Genomic DNA, 15,070 nt, shown 5'->3' on the forward strand with positions numbered 1-15,070 from the left:
TGTGTAAGAAGAGAGTTCGAGGATATTCTGAGATGTTACCATTGCTTAAATAAAGGTGGGTTGAGCAGTGGGAACAACTGGGTCAGGCATTGTGTTTATACAATGATGTATTAATAGATTTTAATTCAGTACTACAAACATGCGTTTATTTTGTAATTTGTAAACCATCCAATATAGGGAGAAAATGTTTTAAAATATAATGATTTATATTTTTTATTGTTGATTTGTAATTTGATTGCCTTATGATCCAAAATTGTAGCCTGATTGATGTGCTGAGACAGTCTCAACAGTGGTTTAATAAGTCCTTAATTTTTTGAAATGTTTTGGGTGTATTTGAAAATAACATATTCTGTACTGATATGTCTGTTAAATGAAGCTTGTTAATTAATATTCTATACTCATAATGTATTAATATTCTATATTCATAATGTTCCTTCACTCATCAATATTCTGAATGAAATATAGTAGCAACTTGCACAAAATGTGGATTTTAGTTTCTCCACAACAGTCTATCAGTTTTGGTTTTTAATATTTTAAGGCTCTGTTATGTGGTGATATATGTGAAAAAAATGATTTTTATACCTTGGTATTGTATTTCCTTAGGTTTGATCCTTTTATTGTTACATATAGATGCATGTTTATCAATTTTACTGTTTTTAACCTTCAATTATATTTTGACTAATGATATTGCTTCAATGCCTTTCATTAAGTTGGTTTTGCTTGACATTTAAAAAAAATTTTTTTAGTTGTTGATGGATCTTTATTTTATTTATTTATATTTGGTGCTGTGAATTGAACCCAGTGCCTCACACACGCTAGGCAATCATTCCACCACTGAGCCACTGTCCCAGCCCTTCACATTTTGTTTTTTAATCCCACTTTTATTTAGATTTGACTCCTACAAAAAGCATATAGCAAGGTTTTTAAAAATTGTGCCCAACATGATCATTTTTGTCTTTCATTAATTATCTTCTCTTTTGTGCTTTTGGTTTGCTATGTTTACTCTTTGCTTCTCTTCATTTTTTCTAAATTTTAGGGACACTAATTAATAAATATTCCTTTATTCTTTTATTTTCCATTTCTGGTTCCTAATTCGTAATTTCTTTTGAACATTATGTTCCTAATTTGTCATTTCTTTTGAAATTTTTACCGGAAATGTAATGTTTTTAATGAAAATAAAAAGTCATTCAGGGTAATGATGTCTGTCTCATTCTACCATTTTTCATACCCCCTCCCTCTCATTCCCTTCTACATAATTTAAAGTTCCTCCATTCTTCTCTCACCCCCACCCTCACACCCCTATTATATATCATTATCCACTTATCTGGGAAAACATTCATCCTTTGGTTTTTTGGGATTGGCTTATTTCACTCAGCATGATATTCTCCAATCCCATTCATTTATTTGCAAAAGCCATCATATTATTCCTCTTTACTCTGAGTTTCCTAGTACCAGGTTAGCAGAATGTTTATGAAAGTATTGACTAGAATAAATTGTATTGTATTTTTAAATGTCGAGAAAGGACATTTCAGTTTGTATTTTCTGAAGTTTAACATCAGAAATTGAAATGCCTACAGAGTCCCTGTTAAATGCATGTTTCATTAAGCAGCATTGCCATTAACAATCAAGAAAAAAATAAAGTCATTCAGTATCTTTGTTTCTCTACTTCTTTAATCCACTGGTTATCTGGAAATTTAATATGCCCCGCTGCTCATTTTTAGCAGTAGACCAGACTTCTGGCTCCACCTGGAAGGAAGCGCGTTCAGGCCCATCTCCCACACGGTGCAGCCTCCTTAACACTCTGCCGGGTTCTGGGCCAAGTCACCAGCTGCACTGTCATTTAGGTTCCACTTTCTATTTTGTGTTTCTGATCCAATTGACCATGGAGATATTTTCTTTGTGCTTCAAAACAGTTAAAATTTATAATTTTCACTTTATATTTTATCTTTTGTGATTGTTTTGTTGAATTGGGTGGGAGGAAATAGGGGAAGGGTTCCTCTAACAAACTGACAGAGCTTGCCAAGTTGGCAGAGCATGTTGTACTTCTATAATCAGAAACATGTCTTAATTTAAGAGTGGATACAACACAAATGTATATTCACCAAATGTTCACATATATGCCAAGTAAGAAGGACAGGAGAAAAAGGAGGAGAAGAAATATACCAGAATGCTAACATTTGTTGCTCTGGTAAGTAGGATATGGAGAAAGTGCTTTTTATTCTTTTTACTTTCTATATCAGGAGAAAAATTACTAAGATAATTTTTCATATTTTATCATGAGAATATAAACTTATTTTTGAAAGCTTTTAGGAGAAAAATAAGTATATTAGTAGTCATGTAAAAACCTTTAAAAATAACAATGCCAATCCAACAGGATTTCTGAAGGAAAACAATTCATTAAAAGGTATTTAAAATGAGAACATGTGATCAGAAAGATTCCTTTGTTACTGTGTCTCAGGATTCAGACAGATTGCTCTTTACACACTTGATCAGAGTGACACCCAGGTATGTGTCAGTTGAAATGATGATCCAAGATCCCTGACAACACCTGTGAGTTAGTGGAAGTTTACTGCCAAAAGGATGGAAAGCTCAGCTGCTCTGCACTTGTTCACGGCACAGCTTTCAGCATTCCATTATTCTCTTTACATTTCCTCTATGCAAAGGTGAGAAAGAAAGAAGAGAAGAGATGACTTCTGGTAATCAATTGGATGGTGCTAATGACATTAAAACTTATGTGATTAAAATGGCACCTGCAGTTTTTCTCTGGGTTCTGTACATGAATAGAGAAATAGGATCTCCACAGAGAACGAGTGTGTGCCAGTTTGGCAGTAAAACATACACCTCTAGATGCAATTATAGTACATTTGAATGCCTTAGGCTTTTATTTTGAATAACATATTCCAGCTAAAATCCCTCCTATTACTTTTACGTCTTCTTTTTTCTTTGTGTCCTACACATCTGTTGGCACCTGGAAAATATAAGTTCTCAATAAACATTTATGGGACAAATGAATGAACAATGTTATAAAAAGGCACAGTTCTAAACAATAAGTGAGAGCACTGGAAGAACTATGAATAATGTACTGACCATGACACTGATTCTTCAGCTTCTGATTCTTACCTTTGAACACTATCCAAATATTTTGTTTTAGTTTTCTCAGTTGCAATAAGACATATGATAACAAATGTGATGAGATGATAGACCTGGAGATACACTGTGCATTAATTCTTGTCTGGAGATTAAGTAATGAAATTACTTTTAATTCTCAATTTTTCTAAACCACTCAAACCCAAAAAGGTACTTAAGAAAAAGTTATGTTCTGTTCAACATCTCTAGCAATTAGAGAAGTGCAAATTAAAACTGCATTGAGATTTCATCTCACTCTAGTCAGAATGGCAATTATCAAGAATATAAATAACAATAAATGTTGGCCAGGATGTCGGGGAAAAGATTCATTCATACATTGCTGGAGGGACTGAAAATTGGTGCAATCACTCTGGAAAGCAGTGTGGAGGTTCCTCAAAAACCAGAAATGAAAACACCGTATGACCCAGCTACCCTACTCCTTGGAATATATCCAAAGGATTTAAAATCAGCAAACTACAGTGATGCAGCCACTTCAATGTTTATAGAAGCACAATTCACAATAGTCAAGTTATAAAGCCAACCTAGATGCCCTTCAACAGATGAATGAATAAAGAAAATGTGGTATATATGCACAATGGAGTATTATGCAGCCAAAAAGAATAAATGACATTATGGCATTTGCTGGTAAATGGATGGAACTGGAGACTATCAAGCTAAATGCAATAAATCAGTCCCAAAAAGTCAAAGGTAGAATATTTTCTCTGATATGCAGAATACAAAATAAAGGGGGATAAAAATAATAGAAGAAAGATGAGTGGGACAGAGAAAGGTGAATGAAGGCAAGGGGAAAAGGATGGGATAGGGAAAGGGAGGGGAACGAATATGACCTAAAATTCCTGTGTACATATATAAATACACCACAGCGAACCTCACTACCATGTACTACACGAGACACTAATTTTTAAAAAACTGTAAGTAAATAGCAGAAAGATCAGTAGAGAGAAGAGAAAAGGGGGAAGGAGAAGGGGAAGGAGAGGAGAAGTACTGAGAACTAAATTAGTATAAATTATATTCCGTGCTTTTGTAATTGCACAAAAATTAATCCTATTGTTATGTGTAACTAAGAAGAACCAATAAAAATAAAATAAAAATTTTAAAAAGCTATTTTCATCTTTTCTATTTTTTAAATAATTTGCCTTGTAGAGGCTAACAGAAAATCTATAATGGTTTTCTTGAATTTGTGTATTCTAAGGTAAATTAAAATGCAATATATTGAGCAGACTGTAGAATAAAACAAAATTGATATAAAATTATTACATTTTAAATATATAGTGTGGCTGTATTTGTGTGTCATTTAACTTTGTTAATGTTTCTTAACGAGAGTGCAGGAGTACTTAAAGAGAGAATTGGTAGTCTTAGTAAAATACTAATGGAGCATCTATGGAAAACAATAGAAAGTGAATTACTGAGCTTGAGTAGATGTACCGACATGTCTAGACAATGCTGGGAGGGGGAAAAGGTGTTAAATATAGGACTACAAGCATTATGCAAGATCTCTGTAAGATTATATTTTCAGAATAATACTATTTCCAATTTAATGTTGTATGTAGCAGCAGCTGCTAAACAGAAAAATAATTAATGAGCAATTCGATGAAGAACAGTTTAATCATTAGAATCGACTGATATTACACAACTGTAAACTCCCATGAGCTATAATGATACAGTGTCTTTCAGGAGAACTGAAAACAACTTATCAAGATTTCAACAAGCAAAACAAAAAAGATAATCTAAAATATTCTTGAAATACACTATAGACAGTGATTTTGTACTGTAATCTCAGAAAACCAGAAGAAAGGATTTTGAATATTTTCCATAAAGAAGTGATAATGTTTGAGGAGATAAATATGTTTAACCTCATTTCATACTGCACATACATATTTAAACATCACCTGGTACACATTAGTATGTAGAGTGTTTTGTATTTTTGTGCATTACAAATGCAGTATTCTGAAGCATGCACAAAAATAGTAATTGAAAGTCTGTGTATCCAATAGATGAAGGATTATTGCCAAAATTTTACTATTTCATAGACAGTATCTATTCTCTGAAAGATAAAGTCTAATCAACTTTTTTTCAAAGAGGGAAATCATCTACATATTTAACATTAATTAGATATATGTCAACTGTTTTGATATGATCTATTTTAATTTTCTAGATGACTATGTTATTCTTACTATTTTTTAACTATAAAAGGAATGACTGGACTGGGGCTATAGCTCAGTGGTAGAGCACTTGCCTCACACCTCTGAGGCACTGAGTTTGATCCTCAGCACCACATAAAAATCAAATAAAGGTATTGTGTCCATCTACAACTAAAAGATATTTTTTAAAAAAGTAATGATTATAGAAAATTTAAACAATAAAGAAGTACAAAAAAATAAAAACCACGTGTACTACTATCATTAAGAGGTAATACTATAATGTGACATTTTTCTATTTTCCTATGCACATACACATATTAGTTTTAAATTAAATTTGTAACAAATGGTAAATACGCATTTATTCAAGAGGTGTTTACTGAAGAGGACTCTATCATTATGAAAATCCACATAATTAAATGTCCTTGAAAACATTATTTTTAAAGATTATAGATGATCCTAACCTTTGAATGTATCATTATTACTTAATCATTCATTTATTTGCTTTAATTTGGGTTGTTTCCAAATCGCCCACTTATTTTAGTGGGCAAATTCGCCCAGAACCACTCCAAAAATTAGGACAATGTGTTTCACAAAACACTAACGTTTTCAATACTTCCTATTTTTTTGAAAGGGAAATTTAAAGATTTAGCTTGTCAAATTAATTTATAGAGAGATAAGATAGATATGTGTGTTGCATGCCTTGTTAATTGAATAATTAATTCATGAATTGTGAATCCCAGGTATTTATCTCTAGTCCTGTCCTTCTTTAGCATGTTAATTTTAGCACAAGCAAAAAGTGATAGATGACATTACTTGGAAAAGTTAATATATATGTGTGTATGTGTGTGTGTGTGTGTGTGTGTGTGTGTGTGTGTGTGTGTGTGAGTGTGTGTGGGGGGGGATTCTGAGGTTTGAGGAACTCCTAACTTACAGAATTATGGAGAAAAATGTCCACTGTTAAATTATAAAGTAGTATAAGATGAAAATGTGAATTGGACAGCAAAGCGAAGAAAGGGTGTCATGATGAAGGTGTCACCAGCCTTTGTTGCTGAAAGGTTAAGAAAAATGAGGATCGAGAAATGTTCTTTTGGATTCTGTGACATCAAGGTCATTGTTACCTTGAGATGACAGTGCTCAAGAGAGCAGTGGGGAATGGAAACCTAATTTAGGTGGGCTAAGAAGTGAAAAGGAAGGAAGGGAATAAAGACAGAATGTGGGATAAAGATACAACAGAAGCTGAGACATCGAATGGGATCAAGGAACTTTTTATTTGCTGTTCAGTTTTGCTTTCATTATTAGTTGTCATTTGTTATTGCTTGTCAAATCAAAAAGACTTGAGCAAATTTAAACCTTAATGTGCATGATCCAATAGAAAAGGACAATCTACAATACAGGGGGGTGGGCTAGCTCAGTGGTAGAGTGCTTGCCTAGGGTGTAGGAGGCCCTGGGTTCCGTTCCCAGCATCACAAAAGAAGAAAACAAAATTGAAGGGAGGAAGAGGAATGAGGATGTAAGAGTTAAATTTCTAAGAAGGCAGAAAGGCTAGAGACAACTTTAAAACCTTGAATAGGAAGAGGGAACCCCATTTATTTATTTTTTAATTTTTTAAAAAATGAATTTATTTTTAACAGTATGGATGAGCAAGAAGAAGGGTAGAGGGACACTTTGTATTTATACACTTAATGAAGAAACTTTTAACAAAGTTCCACCTAATGGCTTCCATTTTCCTTAAGATTTAATAAATGAGACCACCTGCTCAGAGTAAGCAACAAGGTAGGAAAAGTACCTGACGTTTGTAGAGAAGAGAGAAAGAGTGTAATGGAGAGTAGTCTGAAGGGCCTGTATGAATTTGGTAAGCATGAGTTTATGAATTAATGAATATTTACTTCGTTATTATAAATACTCTCATGTTATAGGACAGATTCTGTTTCACAAGATATCAACATCATCTTAAAAGGCCTATATTCCCACATCATCAACTTAGGGAGTGTTCATTATGTTTTTAGAAACCTTAGTGTATGGTTCATGTTAATTCATATAGGGTACTAGTAAAATTGATTTGAGGGGAAAAAAGTATAATTTTATTTTTATTTAGAATGTTGTTTTCCAAATATAGTAAATATTCACGAATTTGAGTAAACTAAGATGCCTACATTTTCAAACTGGCAGCCTGTCCACATGGATGAAGGAAATCGCTTATGCACCAGGACTTCACTACAGGTTCAGCTGCCCTAGTTTTCTCTCTTTGCCCCTCCACAATGCAGGGATGGGCCAGCAATTTGCCCTGTAGATATGTGTTTTAATAAATGGCTAAGAAAGCACTGAGTACAGAACAAATGCCAAATAAATAATTGCTGTTTGATAAAATATGGTTCTTATCAGAAAGGCCAATATTTGTATGTAAAAGAATGCTTCCAAGGGCCTTAAAAATAGTTTGCTCTTTTAAATGAGTTTAAACATCCCCACAGAAATCATGTTGACACTCTTCACTTGCTTAGCAGAGATAAACATTTGCCCTAGTCCAGTCAGAATTCTTTTAATTTCAAAATTTTGGCATTAGAATCAAGGAAGCTTCACTATTCTAAGAAATATTTAGTTATAAATAAGTTATAGAATCAGAATCACAATACTTGTACCCATTTCAGATGTTGGGGATGGTGTAGTGGGGGTGTGCAGGGCTATTCACCAGATGATATCTTCCTGTCAGATTGAACAAGTCCAACAGGTACATTAGCAAATTGAATAGAGGTAACCAAGACCCACACTGTGCTAGCATGTAGCTACTCAGTGTGTCCTTTTTATCCCAGATCATCTATTCTATTTCAACAGGATTGGAAAGAGTCTTTGCTGGTGTTGTTATAAATTGGTCATTAATCAAAATGGATTTATTGAGCATCCATACTGCGCAAAACCTGTACTAAATGATTCAAAATAACAGGTTGCTTAGTTACCATAAAATGGAAAAATTCCCCTGTGAAGGTTAAAGTTAAATGAAAGGCAGATAATAAAGCATTATCTTTGATGGCATCTGACTATTTTATAAAGGTTTTCACTGCCATTACAGTCATTTTCTTTTAAAGATAATTTATTTATTTAATTATTTATTCATTCATGTAACTGAGTCACCACCATCATTTTATATGGTCCTTTGCTTGATGCTATAAGTGAAATATGATTTAACATTGACTGCATAAACATGAGTCTTTGCAAATTTACCAAGCAAGTACTAGACTAATCTTTATTTACAAAGAAGTACTGCTGATCTTTATTTACAAAGTCCACTAATAGAGCAATATCAATCTTTACTCCATATGAAATCTGTAGTCACTGAAACTAGTAAAATTCTTGGAAGCATTTTTTTTGGTTGAATTGTAAATTCTTACTGAATATAGCTATACTAATAATATGTTTTCATATTTAAATTAAACTAATATGATAATTTTTTTCTTGTGGTCAGGATGAAATCTATTTCATACTAGCTCATCTGATTAATTAATATAAGAAGCAACCAAAGAAAGGGAAATAGCATGCACATTTAACTCCGATTCTCTGATAAGATACATATTATATTTCTAAAATGGCATTTCCAGTCACAACCAAGACCCTCAAACTGCTAAGTCTCTCAGGCAAGCAAGCCAGTCAGGATGTGGTCCATACTCACAGGTCCAACCCTCTTCATGCACCCCTCCTTCCTGGGTACAAGTTTCTGTGCTGTTACAGTCCCTGTGTTCATTTCCTAGGGCTGCTGAACAATACTAACTGTGTGGCTCAAACAACAGAAATTTATGTATTTCGTTCTGGAGGCTAGATATTCAGAATCAAGATGTCAACATGTTTGGCTCCTTCCGAGGTCTAGGGAAGAAGGATCTGTGCCAGGCCTCTGTGCTTTGCTTACAAATAGCCTTCTCTCTGTGTCTCTTCACTTTGTGTTTCCACTGTGGGTGTCTGTCTCTAAATTTCCACTTTTTATAAGGACAGAAGTCATGTTGGATTACAGCCTACTTAATGACTTTATTTTTACCTTGATTACTATTATAAAGACCTTCTCCAAATTCTGCAAATAAGGTCATTTTTGAGTACTAGGGATTATTATTTTAGTCAGCTTTTTCATTACTATACAAAATACATACCCTAAAGGCATGACCTGGGTTGCCCAGCACCTCCAGCCACACCCTATCTGCCTACAGTTACCAACCAGTTAATCCATTCACTAATGTAGTGGTTAGGTTGAAGCTGTCATAACCCAATCACTTCACCTCTAAACTTGCATTGTCTCGCACATGAGCTTTTGGGAAACACTTCATATCTAAACTATAGCAGTTAGATATTAATAGCTCTTTTTTTCTTGGGGTGGTGTTGGGGGTGAACAATTTAACCCATAACAGGTTCTCTGGAGACCCGATCACTTCTGTCTCGGGCACTGTCATTCTCTTTCTCTTCCTCTCTCCAGGAAAGCTTCCAACTGATGTTCCTGTGTAGGGTAGTAATTTGAATTCTGTCTGTCAGCCCAAGCCGTGCTATTCAATACCATTAACCTAAAGCTCAAAACGCATTCCTTGAGATGTGATTCTTTAATGTCCTTAGTTACTTATTTCCCAAATGTCAGAATCTCCAAGGGAAGAAGGAATCCCTTCTACACACCTTTCATCTCTGTGTCCATTCTCCCTCTTCCCTGGCATTACCTTTGTCCTGATCACCATCATTTCTTGCTGCAATTGCACACTGATCTGATTATTCTTCCTACTTCCAACCACTTTGGTCCAATCTACCCATTTGCTTCAGATGTATGATATGAAAGCAAAGACCTGACCATGCCAAGTCCATCAGTGGTCACCTTGGCTGTCAGATGAAGTTTGACCTTCTGCATATCATCTGTTGTCCTCCCTGCATTCTACCCTAGCAGCACCCTGTGCTCTAAGTGAGCCAGTCTCTCAATGCACTCTGCTCTTCCACACCTCTGGATCTCTGCACACATGGTCCCTGGCCTACAGTGTCATACACCTCCCATTCATCCTTCTGGTCCTTCCTTCTTTGAGGCTGAGATCAGGCAGAATTTCCTTGGCATATTTCTCACATCCCTCCCCTCCTACCCACCTCATGCCTACCTTGCTCATTGCACTTATTACTGTTCTAAGTTCCTTACTGTGAGAACTTGTAGCTTTCATTCTGTTTCTTCTGCAACATTTAGCACAATGCCTACAACGCCAGAGGTACTCACTAAATGTTTATTAAAAGGATGAAGAACTGTATGGTAGTTACCTACCCAGTCCAATTTGAGGGCTTCTGACAGACTGTGCATTAGGTAGATGTACATTAGGAGATGCCTCCACATCAAGAAGTCCTACCTTTAGCCAATAAAGAACTCAGTAACAAAGGGAATACATCAGTAACAGAAAGAGAGATCAGCAACTTCCTAAGTCCATCATTTTTGTTAGTTGCTCTCGAGGGGAAAGATTAAAGCTATATAGGAGTCATAGGGACTAGGCACAGAAGTGTTAGAGACTTAGAAATGATAGGATGCACACAAACCTAAAGATATAGGTTAATAGAGTCAATAGAGAAAATACTATTTCCTCATCCAGGCAGAAAAGAGACAGCTACATTTATGTTCTCCTCTACCTGTTATGGTGTTTATGGGAGCAATTCTGTGGGGCTCACTTGCCAAGGTACCATATAGGAATGAACGGAAAGTGCTCTTACCTGTATTCATCCCTATTCCTATCATTAAAAACACAAAACTCCCATTTTAATTCTGTACTCCTCATCTCTAGAGTTCACAATCAAAGTCCAAACTGCAAAGACTATCAATCATTATGAATTTTGCTGGTTAACTGGGAAAAATGGTTTCTACAGTGAATCCAAGTGATCAAACACCATTGGGGAAAATTAACATTCATGCAATTTAACTCTTACCCCTTTGAAAAACAACAGCAAATGGGAAAACTGGAAAACCATATGTAGTAGAATGAAATTGAACCCCTATCTCACTCTGCACAAAACTCAAAGTGGATCAAAACCTAGGCATTAGACCAGGTACCCTGTACCTACTAGAAGAAAATGTAGGCCCAACATTTCATCATGTTCGCTTAGGAATCATCTTCCTCAACAAGAATCCTAAATTGAAAGAAGTCAAATCAAGAATCAATAAATGGAATGGTATCAAACTGAAAAGCTTCTTCACAGCAAAGGAAACAATCAAGAACATGAATAGTCAACAGAATTGGAGAAAATCTTTGCCACCTGCACCTCAGTTAGAGCAATAATCTCCAGGATTTACAAAGAACTCAAAAAACTTGTCACCAAAAAAACAAAAAACCCAACCAATAAATGGCAAAGGAATTGAACAGGCACTTCACAGAGGAAGAAATATGATTGGTCAACACATTATGAAAAAATGTTCAACATCACTAGCAATTACAAAAATGCAAATTAAAACCACACTGAGATTCACCTCACTCTAGTCAGAATGGCAATTATAAAGAATACAAATAACAATAAATGTTGGCAAGGATGTGGGCAAAAGATTCATTCATTCATATATTGCTGGTGGAACTGCAAGTTGGTACAACCACTTGGGAAAGCAGTATGGAGATTCCTCAGAAAACTTGGAATGGAACCACCATTTGACCCAGTTATCCCACTCCACAGCATATACCCAAATAACTTAAAATCAGCATACTACAGTGATGCAGCTACATCAATGTTTACAGCAGCTCAATTCACAACAGCTAAGCTATGAAATCAACCTAGATGCCCTTCAACAGATGAATGAATTAAGAAAATGTGGTATATATACACAATGGAATATTATCCAGTCATAAATAAGAATTAAATTATGGCATTTGCTGGTAAATGGATGGAACTAGAGACTATCATGCTAAGTGAAATAGGCCAGCCCCAAAAAACCAAAGGACAAATGCTCACTTTAATATGTGAATGCCACATTAAGGAGGGAAGGGAGGGAAGAATAGAAATTCATTGAATTAGACAAAGGGGAATGAAGGGAAGGGAGTGAGTTGGAATGAGGAAAGACAGTAGAATGTATTGGACATAACTTTCCTATGTTCACATATGAATACACAACCAGTAAAACTCCACATCATGTACAACCACTTATCCTAAGTAGGATAAGTTACACTTCATGTATGTATAAAATGCCAAAATACACTGTACTGACATGTATATCTGAAAAGAACAAAAAAAAAGAAGAAATAAATTCCATTAGAAAAAGACAACAAAAATGACACAAATTTATAGGAATTTGTATTTTCCAAAATTGGCTATGTTTTTCTTATATTGTGACTTTAGTTAGCACTTTTTCATCCAGAGGAAAGGGAATTAAATTTCCTCAGTTCACCTATAGGGCAGGATCTTGACTATGTAGGAAATGATGCTGCCTTCCAAGTCTAAGCCATAAAAGGCAGTATAGCTTCTTCTTCTTTCTCTTAGGATTTGCTCTTGGAACCCATCCTGTTCCTTAAGAAGGGCCAACCAGGCCATGCTAGTAAGAATTCTGAGCACAGATCCTACAGCCTTTGGTCAAGCTGCCCCTGCTGACATTTCTTGGAATAGAGACAAGCTATTCCTGCCAACCTCTTTTCAACTGCAAGTTTACATGCAAAATAAATGACTCTTTTTTTTCCCCCTAACTCACAGATTTGGGGGTTGTTGTGAAGTAATTAATAACCAGAATGGATTTTGATAGCTGGAAATGGAGTTCTCCATAATGAAAACATATGTGGCATTAACGTGCCTGGGTTGGGGAGGGGGAGAAGCTGGAAGAGCCTCAAAACGAGACTGTAAAGACAGGAGTGGCCGAGGAGGAACTCTGTGGAAGCCCGAAGGGCAGTGCAGAAGATGCTGATGAAGGCTTAAAAGGAAGAAAACACAACTGGAAGCTGGAGATGAGGGATCTTTTCTCTCTGCAGTCTTTTGCTTAGATGTGGTTATTTACTTGTGGCAAAAATCAAAGACTCTCTGCACATGCACAAAAAATAGCTCACAGTTTCACATGGTGAGATGACACCTTTCTAAGACTGAAGAGAGTCCTTACCAGAACCCTGACCATGCTGACCCAGAAGATCTCCAGCTGCTAGAATCGTGAGACAATCAAAATGATTCAGCTCCTAATTATTCTGGGGAGGGATGTGCACTCTCAGAATTCAGCCAAGATATCGTGAGGAGATCCAAAAAGTCAGTGGAAAAGAAAAGAAGCCCTCAGCTCATAACTTTAGCCAAGCTTTCCAGTTTTATAGCCAACACCAACTTGCTGGCCACACGAACAGGCCATCTTAAAGGTGGTTCTCTTTCGTCCTGTTGAGCAACCCCAGCTCATACGATGTGGTATACAAACAAGCAATTCCTGCAAAATGAACCCTGTCAGATCTGAAGATTCATGAGCAAAATGAATGACTGATGTCAGTATGTTTTGGTGGATGGTTAATAGCAATGGATAATTGACACATGCAGGAAATGAGTTAGTTCTTGACTCCCTGATGAATAAACAGCAGCCACTCTCTGATTCCCTCCTCTATCGCTCCTGACAACCCCCTACCCATGGTGCCCTGATAAAAGCTCTTCTAACTTTTACACATGTAGTCCCTTCATTTTCCTAGTTGACCTGACTTTCCCCCGCTGATACACAGTTTCCCTCTTTACTTCTCTTATGGAAAAGTTCTTTTTCACCCACTTCCATAGTTTGGGATCAGCATTGTTTGCATTGTCTGTGAGTGTTTCTGGATCACTCACTACTCTTCTACTTTCAGACAGATCTGCAGCTCATTTGAAGTTTATGCTTTCCTGGGACTTCCAGTATTGGCTCCAGATTTCTTGAGAGTTTGTGTTACTCCACCTCATCCTCCAATAAAGGCAGCACGATAGCATAGTGTTTAAGAACACAAGTTGAGCAACACAAGTTCAAATGCCAGATCCTTCCATTATTAACATGTAACCTTGGGAGATAACAATGTTTCAGTGCCTCTCTTGCCTCATCTGTAAAATGTGTATATGATATTAGTACCTCACAGCATTATAAGAATTATATGATGCATATAAAGCACTTAGTAAATACTCAATAAAGTTTAACTATCTTCATTACTATGATTTTTACTTTATCCTAAAAATCTTCCTTCTGCACATTTATTATTCATACAACATGCGAGCTTCAGTACTGCTAAAAATTTTGTAAAAATCCCCTAGCTTATTATCTATAGTGACTTTTCTGAGTTTTATTTCTACCATTCTCTAGAGCTAGTTTTTCCTTTCATTCAGAGCCCTTTTAATCTGATCCAGAAATTGAGTCCCTTTGGAAATACATATTTCAGAATTTCTCTACTTTCATAACCATGTTCTCCTCTACTTCAGGGGAATCAATGTCTGCGTTTTCTTAGACTAGTTAATTCTTGAACTTTACCCATTCTAGTCTTTTCATTCACTATCTTCAATTTCTTTCTCCACCAAAAAATTCCTCCTACCTGTAAACTGCAAGTTTTCCTTATCCTAAAATAAACTAACCATTTCCCTGTCTTACCTCCTTTCCTCTTCTGCTAGCATCAATACCTCTTCTAATCCTGAAAGAGTAATCTATATCCTCCACACCACTTTTCTTATTTCCCATTTCCCAATCGCTCACTGTTTCCTTCCAGAAATCTGATTTACCTCACTTAAAATTTATAGCCCTAAGCAAGCAGCAATTGGATTTCCAAACCCAAAAAAGTCTCTCTTTAGAACTTTTCCTACAATTCCTTGTAGGAGTGAATATATTGACCATGAACTTGAAATTT

At 35.7% G+C, this 15,070-nt stretch overlaps 1 protein-coding gene across 10 annotated transcripts in view; it reads right to left on the reverse strand.

The window, feature by feature from the left end:
- The window catches only part of ANKS1B (ankyrin repeat and sterile alpha motif domain containing 1B), a 1,201,009-nt gene that overhangs the window by 718,305 nt on the left and 467,634 nt on the right, over positions 1 to 15,070 (reverse strand). The gene's annotated exons all lie outside the window — the stretch shown is intronic.

The sequence above is a fragment of the Sciurus vulgaris genome (genome assembly GCF_902686455.1).
Source record: "Sciurus vulgaris genome assembly, chromosome: 5".
Taxonomy (NCBI): domain Eukaryota; kingdom Metazoa; phylum Chordata; class Mammalia; order Rodentia; family Sciuridae; genus Sciurus; species Sciurus vulgaris.